Raw genomic sequence first — 12930 nt, 5'->3', positions numbered from 1 at the left:
GCCTGATCCCCCTACAAGATTTTAAGTTCTTAACAGGTTTTCAATCTCCCATAAAAATCCCAGTGTCCTAAACCTAATCTACACTCAATAAAGATTTGTTGGATTTTTTTTTTTACAGTCATCCTCATTAGCATATTGAGGTTTTTATTTCTTCCAGTCATCTCAGTGGTGGCATTGTGAATCGTTACCCAAATGGTAACAGTGAATATCGTAACAGAAAGCTTCTGAGAGTAATTTTAACCTGTTACTGGTAATAATTTATTTTTAATTTTAAAAAACATTGTAGCTATAACCATTTTACTAGTAAAACACAATAATTGTTGTTAATAGTGTTTGGGCAACTGAAAACTAACAACTGAATGTGTGCTAATGCATCAGTCAGAGGAAAGGGTAAGTGAAAAGAATGACAGGTTTAAAAGACAGTAACTGAGAAATTGAATTTTTTGAAGTTTCTGAGAAAAAAAAAATATGGCTGAAGAAATAAATAATGATAAACCCCAGAGCCAGGACTTGAGAAGCCTGGCTCACAACTCCAAGAGAGATTTGCCCACCATGTCCAAATTGAAGCACCATTTGATTTTAAAAAGAGACCACTGAGGAGATCATTATAAGGAAGTAGGGAGATCTATGTAAGCTTCTTGAACATGATACCAAAGACACCAAAAAAAAAAAAAAAAAAGGGAGAGCACCTGGGTGTCTCAGCTGGTTAAGCATTTGTCTTCAGCTCAGGTCATGATCCCGGGATCCTGGGATTGAGCTCTGCATTGGGCTCCCTGCTCAGTAGGGAGTCTCCTTCTCCCTCTCCCTGTGCTGCTCCTCCTGCTTGTTCTCTCTCTCTCTCTCTCTCTCTCTCTCTGATAAATAAATAAATAAAATCTTTTTTTAAAAAATTAAGACCTTGGGAGCATTTGTTCCATTGCCATTTTCTTTCAGGTTTCCTAGAATGTCTATAAAATTAGAGCAATGCGATTTATAAATCAGAGTATAAACGAGTCCTGTCCTATGCCAGGAGAGTCCAGGACAATCTAGGCAGAAGGGTCTAGATGGAACCTTCTGTCCAGTAAAGAATGCTTATAAATGGAGCTATTTTTTATAATAGCTTTATTGAGATATAACTCAAACAATCCAACTCGACCACTTAACAGTGTGGGTTTTAATATATTCACAGGGTTGTGCAACCATCCCCAAAATTTAATCGTAGAACATTTCTGTCCCTGCAAAAAGAAACTCTACCCAGATGCAATCATTCCTGATCCCTTGTCCCCTGGGGCATAGGTAGCCATCAGTCTACTTCCTGTCTCTCTGTATCTGCCCATTCCAGACATATGGAATCATATATGTAGTCTCTTGTGTCTGACCTCCTTCACTCAGAATCATGTTCTCAAGGTTTAATCATGTTGTACCATGTATCAGTACTGTAGTCCTTTTTAGTGCCTAATAACATTCCATTGTATGGATATTTCACATGGAATGTGAAATATTTCGGCTATACAATAAAAAAAAAGTCATGGGGATGCCATATACACCTTGGTGAATGTAGTCAGTAATCTTGTAATAACTTTGTATGGTGATAGATGGTAACTAGACTCATCCTGGGCATCATTTTGTAATAGGTAAAAATATCAAATCACTATGATATATGCCTGAAGCTAACAGGATACGATATATCAACTATACCTCAATAAGAAATAAACATTTTTTAAAGATTTTATTTATTTATTCCTGAGAGACACAGAGAAAGGCAGAGACACAGGCAGAGGGAGAGGCAGGCTCCCTCTAGGGAGCCCAACGTGGGACTCTATCCCAGGACCCCAGGGTCACAACCTGAGCCCAAGGCAGACGCTCAACCACTGAGCCCCCAGGTGCCCCAGAAATAAACATTTTTAAAAGAAAATTGTATTTCATTTAATTTAAAATTTTTAATAAATAAAATCTTATCTAAAAATAAAATATCATTTATTTAAAATAATTAAGAGAAAATAATAATTTCATGCCTGTTGGTGCTTTTCTCTAAACTCTCCTCAGAAGATCTCCAGTTCCTGCCACTTGCATATATAATAGAGTAATTTCTGTCACTCAGTGAACTTGGACAGGGTACTTCTCTAGGCTTCAATTTCCTCACCTATAAGGTAGAAGCTACATTAGTACCAACCTGTAGAGTTATTAGGATTCTTATAATCTATTAAAGTCTAGTATAGTGATTTCCCATAGGAAGAACTCATTAATTAAATATTAGGTTTCATTTTAAACCTGATTGGATTTTTAATTACAAAATTACACATTTATTGTAACCAGGAAGGAACACAGAGATGAGTTTTTAAGTTCATAAACTTCCTCTCTGCTCTCTATTCATTCCCAGATGTTGCCCATGTAAACTGTGGTGTGCATCTTTTCACACCATTCTCTGCTCTTACACAAATTCATAAAACCAAAATGCATATTTAAAGACATTTTCCTTTTTTCTTTTACTCTCTATTACACACACGATGTTGAAATTTACCTTTTAAAAGAAAAGCTAAAAATAATCTGGCCATCTTTTCTGGTCAATAGATGAATACCTAACTTTTAATTTTATTAGCCATACCAAATTCCATAGTATAAATGCACTCCAATATAGTCATCATTCCCACTACTGAGGTACATTCAGAGTATTTTCAGTTGCTACTGTAAAAATGCTGCAGTAAAGCTGTTAATGAAGTAATAAGTAGTAGTCATAACCACGATTTTGTTATTATCATTATTTCCCTATCTTTGCATTCTCCTGTCCACCTGGGTCCATCCCCTACCTTGTCAATACCAAGGAACAGAACTTTTATAGACCAATGAGGGAGAAGTAGATTATCACAATAAAGGATTTTAAGCAGAAGAAATTTAAGGGAAAATAAACTAACTCAAATGGACAACCCCAGGGACCTAGAGCATCAGAGGAGACACTATGGGGCATTCTGGACAGGAGAGAAAGGACATTTGAGGAGAAAAGAAGAGAGAGGATGATCAGACCAGAGGAGCCAGGGACAGTAAGTTTCCTAAAAAAGCTTTGCTCTAAGCCAGGCATGCTTGGCAGTGGGTGAATTTTTGATTTTCTAGCCAACACAGTCATTTTCCTTAATGTTAGAGAAAGCATCCTCTTTTAGATCAACTACTGCTTTCTGGAAACAATTTTTGAATTTTTAATTAGTCTTTAAACATTTGCAATTAAGCCCAATTACTCCATAAATAAATAAATAAATCCAACGCTATCCAAAACGGGGCCAATGGAAAGATATGAGAAAACTGTGTGATGCGCTGAATGAGTTTTAATGTCATCCTCGTTGACTTTCCGTAAAGCATCTCTCTATTTCATGGGCAAGCCTGCCGTGTGTGTTTATGAAAGCCTCTTAATGAACTCGCATCCGTGGGGTTTGGTCACCACAGCACTAAAATGAGATCTGAAAAATGATTGAATTATAAGGTATTTCACCCATGACTTCTTCATGACATGGACTCCGGGATATCTTATAGCAGGTTCCAGTGTCCCATGAATGAATTTACTATAAACCTCACAAATGCCACTCCCTTTCCCAAGAGCCAAACCAATTTAGAGAGAACACAGAAAAAATGATCCAATTTTTTTTATTTCTGGAAATATACGCTATGTGGAAAGAGCTTTTATCCAGAAGGAAAACTTCTGGATTTTACTGGCTCACTAAAATATAAACCATTTAGTGGCTTTTTTTTTTTAACCCAAGATTAAGCTTTCTTTCGTCTGTTTGCACATGTCAACCCAAAATAGCAGACTCCATATAAGAAAAAAAAAAAATGTGTTTGTACAAAAAAGAAAATGTATACCCCCAAAGCCATGATCTCCCTTTTGCTGGGGTGGTATTTCGTGGGGTTTTTAAATCCGGTGGTTTATCCAATTTCTGCAACAACATGAAAAAGAATAGTGATTGCCTATCAACCCTAAAAATTCTCACAGAATTTGCAAGGGACTCACTAAAGATAAGGAAGTGCTGACAGCTGAATACTAGCAATTGCCCAGAACCCAGTCAGGTAAACACATATGTTAACCGAGATTTAATTTTCTGTCGCAAGATGGAAAAATTAATAACTTTTAATTGACAGGTTCTTTATTTCCTTTTACCAAGGAAGGTATGGACGGCCCCCAAAATAACCTGCATCATGTCTTAAGTCTTGGCAGCACGCAGCTGTGTCCTCTGTGGCCTTCAGGGTCCTGCCACCCTTCATCTTCTACAAAGCAGTGTATTTAAATCCTTCAAGGGGCCTTTTAGAACCAGGCCACCCTGTTTCTCTTCATGGGAGATACTGAAAGCCTATTTGTCATGAGCAATAAGGGACCTAGCAGATCTGCTGACAGGCCTGGAGGAGACCCACCTGCTTCTTCGTACCCCAAGGATTGAGTCGTTTCTGGAGGCCATGGTCTTCCCAACCATTTTGCAATCAACACATCTCACACTTTTCCTTGCTAATCGATCTCAGTCACAAGTGGATAGCCATTTAACGGCAAGAAGGTTGGCAAAATTCACAACATTTCATGATGACCTCATTAGCCCAATGCCACTGCCTCCCTTATCCAAGCCCCGAGTTGGAGGTGCTGTGTCCCTTACTGCTCATCCAGCCCTGTGGGTCCTGAAGACTGGAAGCCAAGGTAGAGAAAGGGGATGTTCTCCCCCAAACCATCTCCTCCGGCTTCCTCGGTCGCTCCCAGCCAGTCCTTGCACACGCAGCTCCCTTCCTGTTTTCAGCATTCTCCTTGCATCCACAGCTCTCCTCCTGCAGGCCCTTTTGTTTCTCTCACGCATTATATATGTTGGCAAATCGAACTTCAATGAAAAAATATATAGAAAAAAAATCCCCCAGGGGGACTCCCCACACCGCCACCTGAGCCGGGCCATTTTCCCTAAATAAAGGCTCTCGAGCACCTTTTTTTTTGCAGGAGGTAGCGAACTCCCTGGCAGCAGAGGCAAGGTCTAATTCAGCTCCTGATCTCTAGAGCCTGCCACTGAGTATACAGTAAGCTCTCATTGAGGACCAAGACTAATAGCAATAGTAACAATCAACATGGAACAGCAGGCATTTCTGGGAGCTTTTACTTTGCGCCAAGAACTCTGTTGAACATCTTATTTGCATCACCTCATTCGGCCTTCACAAATGCACTGCAAGAGAAACAACAGCATGATTCCACCCTTTAGAGATGAAGACACCGAGGCTTAGATAAGTTATTCGCTCAAGATCACACACACATAACGGGGGAGGGGAGTGACACCAGGGTTCATTTGACTCCAGAACCCAAGCTCTTCAGCCTTCCTGTTAAATGAATTTAATTATACCTTCAACTCAAAAAAAAAAAAAAAGAATGCCTTCAACTCTGTTAACCCAAGGCACTGCCAACAGGAACCCCCCAGACAGGTTGGGATGAACAGTGGCCTCCCTGACGTCTCTCTGGGTCGCTGATGGTTTCGGGTACCAGGGCACCACCATGCCAGGGGGTGATGTCGGTGAGATCAGCACGTCTCCACCCAGCGCCAGGGAGGAACGTATCTCACAGCACACCTGCAGTCACTCTGCACTTGCTCCTCCTCCTCGGCGGGCTCCCACTTGGCCTGCGTTTGGCCTTAGCAAGACTCAGGAAAGGAGCACGAAGTTGCCCCCACGGTTCTAACCCATTCAACAATCATAATGCCCTCCACACGGTGTTTACGCAGCTCCCATTTACCTCTCTTGCATAATCACCATCAATTGAGTTTCCAGTGTTCCTGCCTGCTGAGCAGGTGATGAACAATTTCCAGGCACTAACTTCAACCTGCAAATGGGCCCATCATCACTCCCCCCCCCCACACACACACACACGCTCTGATGCTCCCAGGTGTTACATAAAGTTCAGTTACTGAGCTTTCTGGGCTGTGGGCTGCCTGTCTTCCTGGAACTATGCAAGCAAGATGAGGAAACTGTAAGCCATGAGCTTGCTTCTAAGATCTGGAGACATGAAGCTTAACTGGGGTTTACTGGCAATTGGATTTGTCCTTATTCCAAATCCTTCCAGCTCTGGCCCCCATTAAGTTTCTTTGAGCACACCCTCTTCTTCTTCCCACTTCCCAGTACACTGAAGTTGCTTTTCTGGGGCTGGATCATAAATTACAAGGTGTAATCTAAAGGAAAACATTTATTTTGGAGTCTCATTAACTCGGAGGAGAGTGATAGTGTTTATTCCCAGCATGATGGAGTGGACTCCTTCAGACGTGAAAAAGGCCAAGCCCTCTTCCTAATCCTTAAACATACACACACGCGTGCGCATAACATGGTTAATATTCTCAACAGTGAAAGTACCCAGACCCACAGAGGTAGCGCACACTTCACTAGACAGTCTCCTTCTCTCCCAACACCAGGTTTGAAGCTCCTTTTAGTGATTTACTGGCAACCATATGTAACTATCCATCCATATGCCAGTTTTTAAGTTTCTGTTTGTTTCTTAGCTTCAAAACCCAACCCCTTATACTCAGCTCAGTGATGCTGGGGCTGGACCACTATTAACCCCCATTTGTCCTTTGCCAAGTGGCTCTATATTCAGCTCTACCAATAGGGGGCACTAGAAGGAAACTGCAAGGTAGCAGTCAGGAGATGCAATGTTCTTTCTATCATCTGCTTCTTGTTTCTGTCTGCATCAACCCAACAGTGGCCCCTCATCCCAGAAGGGGCAGCTGGTTCCAGTCTCCTGTCTCCTTGTGCCCCATTCGGGAGCAGCCTTATCACCCCCGGTCCCAGGGTCTGGGCCCTGAGCTACTGAGGTATCTGTTCTCACAGGGCCGAGTCCCAGCTCTGAGCCTCCAGGCTCAGATCGACTCCATCCCTTCCCTTGTCCTCAGGCCCTGAGAGTGGCCACCACTTCATGCAATTCTTACTTCCGTATGACCTCGGTGCTCCCTTTTTGCTTTTTCTAAAACATGTTTAACCAATTCCCTATCTTCAGTCTTCCCTATTGAAAGCCCTGCTGTGGGTCCTGAGCGGCTCCCTGCACTGACCAGAACCTGTTCCCTAATTGCTGAGCAAAATCCTAACCATTTTGCTCCTGAAAAACTTGTCTTCTATTATGACATGGCTTCTGATTCTCACAGGGTAACACCTGGATGATAATTCACATTAGTGGGTGGAGGCAGAAGACAGGCAAGGCATCAAGGCCTCTGTGTTCCAAGAACTAGAGCCAGTGTTGGAGCATACATCCTCAGTTGGCCTACTTGTGGAATGGAGCGCAGGAAGTTCAGGTAAGAACAAAGCTCCCCATCAGTCTACCCTAGGAACAAGTAGGGGCACCTGGGTGGCTCTGTTGGTTAAGTGTCTGCCTTTAGCTCGGGTCATGATCCCAGGGTCCTGGGACCGAGTCCTACATCAGGCTCTCTGCTCGGCGGTGAGTCTGCTTGTCCCTCTGTCCCTCACCCTGCTGCTGCACTTGCTCACATGCATGCTTGCTCTCTATCAAATAAATAAATAAAATCTATTAAAAAAATAAAGTGGAACAAGTAAAGGAGACCTCTTACTAAGATACTTGGAAAACAAGATCAGAAACTAATGAGTTACACTCATATTTTAATAATTCCAGGAACTCAGAGTGACCTAATAAATAGGCAAATTACAAGCCCTACCACATATCAAATGGACACCAGGGGAAAAACTACAGCTCGATCGTGTCCTCTGCCCCTCCCATTCTTATCCACAGTCAGTGAAATTCCATCTTTTGAGATTCACTTCCTTGGCTCACCTCCTAGCTTCCTCCAAGGCCCTTACCCAGAATCGCAGCGAGGGGAATGACGCATGATTTAACAGTCTTTAACACTTCACTGAGATGTGGCCTGTTGGCTACCTTTTAGTCAGAATGGCTAGCTGAGACAAGAGCTTTGAGAGGATGGGGAGAGTTCATGACAAGAAATGAGGGGGGATAATTCTGGGGTATTCAGTAGGGCTTCATCAGATACCTTTAAGTGCAAATTTTGGATCTTCCACTTTCTAGCCTGAGCCTTGATTTCCTCAGCTGCAAAATGGGAATAATGATGACCTCCTCTCTCTGCCTTTAGAAGGATGAGATCTAACATATGGAATGTCCTTGGCAAAATGTCCTGGCAGAGAGTCACTGGGCCATGGAAATTTTTGTTTAAACTTGGCTTGAGGGGAATCATATTAGTCATCTCAGACTCTAGCAAGGTCCTATTTTTTTTAAGATTCTATTTATTTATTCATTTGAGAGAGAGAGAGAGGGAGAGAGAGAGTCGGAGGGGGGGGAGCAGAGGGAGAGGACAAGCAGACTCCATGCCGAGCACAAAGCCCAATGCGGGACTCCATCTCACGACTCCAAGATCATGACCTGAGCAGAAACCAAGACTTGACACTTAACCAACTGAGCCACCCAGAAGCCCCTCCATCTTTTTTTTTCTTTAAGGAAGCAGCAAGGGTGACCTCAGGCTCCTGTCCTATTACATCTGCGGGTGAAGGACAGGACTGGTGACACCTTCTATCCCAGTGTCCTTCCTCTCAGACGAAGAAGAGCAACTACATCTCCTTGACCTCCAGAAGAGGTCATGGGTGTCTGGGTAGCAAATAGTCCATTTACTAGGCCTCTTCCCTTCCCAGGCCAGAACCCTTTGGGCCATTTGCCACTGTGCTGCCATGATTCCAGGGAACCTGAAGGACAATATGGATGTGGGGGATGAAAGCAAGAGTATGGTAGACAGAGGAGATAGAGCCCTTCCAAAGGTCTACTCCGGCCACTTCCCAGGTCTACTCGGGGCTACCACCCACAATGGGTCTGGTCACTCTTTCCTCTCTCTACCGTCCCTTATATATTTATATGTAATTATGTCATTTTTCTCTTTTCACCAACACAGTAGCAAGGGCATAGTAAGCCCAACAATGATACATTCTTGGCACTTTTTTTTTTTTGACATTTTTTTTAATTAATTTTTATTGGTGTTCAATTTACCAACATACAGAAAAACACCCAGTGCTCATCCCGTCAAGTGTCCACCTCAGTGCCCGTCACCCATTCCCCTCCACCACCCACCCTCCTCCCCCCTCTTGGCACTTTCTAAATGCTGACTTACATTAACTTCACAACAACACCATGATGTAGTTGTTACTCCTCATTTTACCGCTGAGGGGATTTAGGTCACACCAAGGCCAGTAACTAGCCTGCTATCCCACCCTAAGTAAGGGATAGAGCTGAGATTTGAACCCAAGCCTGACTCCAAAGCCCACATTCCTTTCCATTATATTGCACTTTCCATTAAATCTACCCCACCTCTGCCAAAGATGGCCCTTGATCATCATTGGCAGGATCTCCTAGAATTTTTGCTATTCAGTGAGAAAAGGGTGAGTGCTCCCAAGCAAACTGCCCAGCTTTCTCCCTCTCACTCTAGCTGGAATATTATTTCAACAGATATACCTAAGTTTTAAATGTAGCGCTTGGATCTCAACAATGAAATATGACACATAAGGACCCATGTACTTTGGAACAGAAATCAAAACTGGCCTGGGGAGACACAGGCTGAGGGCAAGCGAGGGCCACATCCAGCCCTTACTTGATGCCTGGCAGGCCCAGACCTCTGGGCTGGTCTCCCTTCTCCTCCAAGCAAACAGATTTTGAGGGAATCTGTGTGCTCCCCTCAGAAACAGAAGCAGTTTTAGAAAATTGGAAGGGGGGAGCTGAATTCTTTTTCTCGACTTTCTTGTTCTATCTTTCCCACACACACATTTTTTTTGTTTCCTTGTTGTCTTTGGGGTCCTGCTTTTAACGGACAATGTTATTTGGTATTAATCTCCTTCAGAACTGGGTTACCCCTGAGCAAGTGATGAAGAGCCTCCTTAAACTCATTACAATCCCTAACCTCAAGAAAGAAAAAAAAAAAAGATTTGTTGTCCTTTTCTCTCCCTTAATCCACCACAACATAATACTGGGAAGAAGGTTCAAATAGGCCGGGCTACCATGATCCCAGCCCCCAAGACCTTTGCCCACCAGCACCATTTTAACCTGACCTTGTTTTTCCCTTCTGTCTGCACCCAAGCCAACACAGGCCACACGCTGCTGCTGGGGAGGAAACTCTTGCCAGCTACTCCCATGGAAACAAGAAGCCCTGTTGAGACCACTCTGGAGCCCCAGCCAAGTCAAAAACAATGCTCCTGTCCTGGCCTCATCTTGCCTAACGTCCTTCCCTCCCAGCTGGCTGCTTGGGCACATCACCTCTCAACTAACTGTTTACCCAACTCTACTTCAAACAGAAAATGCCTATTCCTGTTGGTCTAATAAAATTTCATCTGCTTTTTCCAAGCCCCAAGGCAGAAGCAATTTTGGTAAAATGTGCCCAATAGCACTAATCTAGTGGCGGGGGGGTGGGGGGGTAGGGGGGAATCAGCAAGGTTTTTTTAACGTTCTGGATTTCTCTCAGACTTTCTTCTATTTAATTAATATTTATTAATAATTAATGCTGTCAGCACTTCTTTTCTCAACTTAATTCCAGAGAAACTTATTGAGCAACTACTACCACTTGGGTACCATCCTAGGCACTGAGAAGACACCAACGAATGAGTTACAAACCCTATACCTAGTGGAGAAATCAACGCAGTGTGGGGAAAAAAAACCCACACGATTAAACAATCTTCATGTATAGCTTGCCTGTCATAGGTAACAGAATCACCAGGCATTTTCCACTAAAACACTGAAAAATTCCTGTGGTAAGACATTAATCTCCTCTTACAGGCCATACCCAGTCAGCCCTGATCTTGGCAGCTGATTTCCTTGCTTGTACAGAGCTGATAACAGTGTCCATTAAGACATAACATGGAAAAGTGTTTTCTTTCCCCTAACAGGCAAGCATGGAAGAGTTTCCATTAGCCATTACACATACTGACAGTTTTTCTGATCCAAAACAGCTGTGGCCCTGAAAAGACTGAGGGCTGTGTTTTGATTCTGTTTCAGGGCCAATTAAGAGCCTGGCCTTTGTGATGCCAGTGTTGGCACCTCTTCTGTGTCCCTCATTGGCACCTTCTCACATGTCCTTTTTCTGTTTATTTATGTACATCCTCCTGACAACAGAAAGGACCTGAAGGCAAAAACCAAACCCAAATGGTCTGGGAGAGCAAATGCTAGCATAAAGGCTCCTGAGCCCTGGGCCCCACTAAAGTGACTGTCCCATGGTGGCTTCAGATCCATCCTGTTTCCTGTATGCAGGTATAATTAGTGAAATCAGGGGGCCGGGGGGTGAGAGAGAGGAAGGGGTGTGTTCTCAACAACTAGCAAGGCGCTCAACTGAGTATAGCAAAGGCATGGCCCAACCTCTTAGGGAGCGTGCAATATCTAGCCAAAGACCAGCACATGAGTTAATTCAAACTCTGAAAGAAAGAGGGAATTGTGGTCGGAGGAGATGAAAGGCAAATTATACTTTGAGGATCATAGCTGACCCTCTCCCATTTTAATGAGGTAAATACACAACAGTGCACATACACATTATGTTGGAAATGACACAGTAGACTAAAGAAGTGGAAAAACTAACATTTGTATAGAACTTTAACACATGCCTTCACGTGTCTTATTGATTTAGTTTTCGGAGCCACCATGCTCCGTGGGCCCCTTTATCATGCCCTCTGTTACAGATGAGAAAACTGAGAGTCAGAAATACTTAGTAACTTGCCTGAAGATCCACAAGAGACAAGCAACAATACTTGGGCTTGACTTGTACAGCCTGCCCCTGGAGAGGGCAGGCATCTTCTTGGAGCCTGAAGAAAGGCTCCTGCGCCCTGAGAGGCATGTGGCCTCCCCCACGAGGGCCAATGGAAAGGACAATGAAATGTCAGAGGGAGAAGTTACCTGCCCCACATGGAATAGGGCAAGATAAAGAATGCAGAGAAAAGAACGGTAATAAAAGAGCATCTGGTTTCACTCAGGATTTGTTTGTACTTGTGACTGAGTCACTCACCTCTAATGTCCTCTTGCTGCCTCCCTGTCCTTCCCTGTTCTCTTCCTTCTTTGCTCTCTTAGAGAGCCACCCCTGACCTCTCCAGCCCCACATACTCTCACATAGCAGGGCACTTAAGTGTGGCCAGATGCTAAATGCAGTTCTTCCTCTCTTCCTGCTACCTCAGACTGTTGGAAGAGTCCCCCCCAAAACACAAAACCGTAGCTTTAAAGATACTGGACCATTCTTGCAAAACTTACAAGGGGGTGGAGATTGGCCCTTAAACCCACCCATTTGAGAAGTTTAAGTTGGGGGGTCAGGAGAGAGGATTTCTTCGGAGATAGTTACCAATACACTGTGCACTTCCCACTCCAACCCACACCTAGAGAACAGGCTTGAAGGGGACCCTTCAAGAGCTTGGCCTGCATTTCCTGGATTGTAAAGAGCATAGACACTGGTTACACTTGCCTTTGCTAGAATCTATCTCAAGCACATATTAGATACCCAATAAATATATGTTGACTAATTGAATTGGGGAATTAGTGAATGAATGAATACCTGCAAAGTGTAAAAGTGAGACTGTGACCACACTCGAAAGGAGACAGGCAAAGGAGACATGTACAATCGTGTGTAACAGTTACAGAGAGCACATGGATACCTGTTTGCCCAAAAGCTGACAGAGTGAATGAACACAGAGAGGCAACCAGGGCTATGTCAACTGACATACTTTCCTCGTATTAGACATTTTGGCAGAGAATCCCACAATGGCCCAGGAGTTCTCCCCATATTCCTTAAATAGCTCTGGCCTCAACCTAATCCCTAGGAAGAAGACCAGAGAAAACACAGGAAACATTCCAAATGGAGAAAAAAAAAAATTAAAAGACCACTGGACTTAAAAGTAGTTTTATCTCTGGTTGATAAGAGATTCTAGTTCCTGAGCCTTCATTTATTGGCTCTGTCCTGCTGTGATCCTTTCTTCCACTCCTAAATGTTC

The 12930-nt window shown here is 43.4% G+C and overlaps 1 long non-coding RNA gene across 1 annotated transcript in view; it reads left to right on the top strand.

Moving 5' to 3' along the window:
- Nucleotides 1–10312, top strand: part of LOC112907819 (uncharacterized) — a 38740-nt gene extending 28428 nt beyond the window's left edge. The window contains exons 3-4 of the long non-coding RNA XR_012000038.1: nucleotides 7113–7259; nucleotides 10050–10312. This is a non-coding gene — a long non-coding RNA (uncharacterized lncRNA). The remainder of the gene's footprint in view (nucleotides 1–7112; nucleotides 7260–10049) is intronic.
- Nucleotides 10313–12930: the final 2618 nt, after the last annotated feature.

The sequence above is a fragment of the Vulpes vulpes genome, chromosome 2 (assembly GCF_048418805.1).
Source record: "Vulpes vulpes isolate BD-2025 chromosome 2, VulVul3, whole genome shotgun sequence".
Taxonomy (NCBI): domain Eukaryota; kingdom Metazoa; phylum Chordata; class Mammalia; order Carnivora; family Canidae; genus Vulpes; species Vulpes vulpes.
The sequence above is the reverse complement of the archived record's forward strand: the minus strand, read 5'-3'. Positions and strand labels throughout refer to the sequence as shown.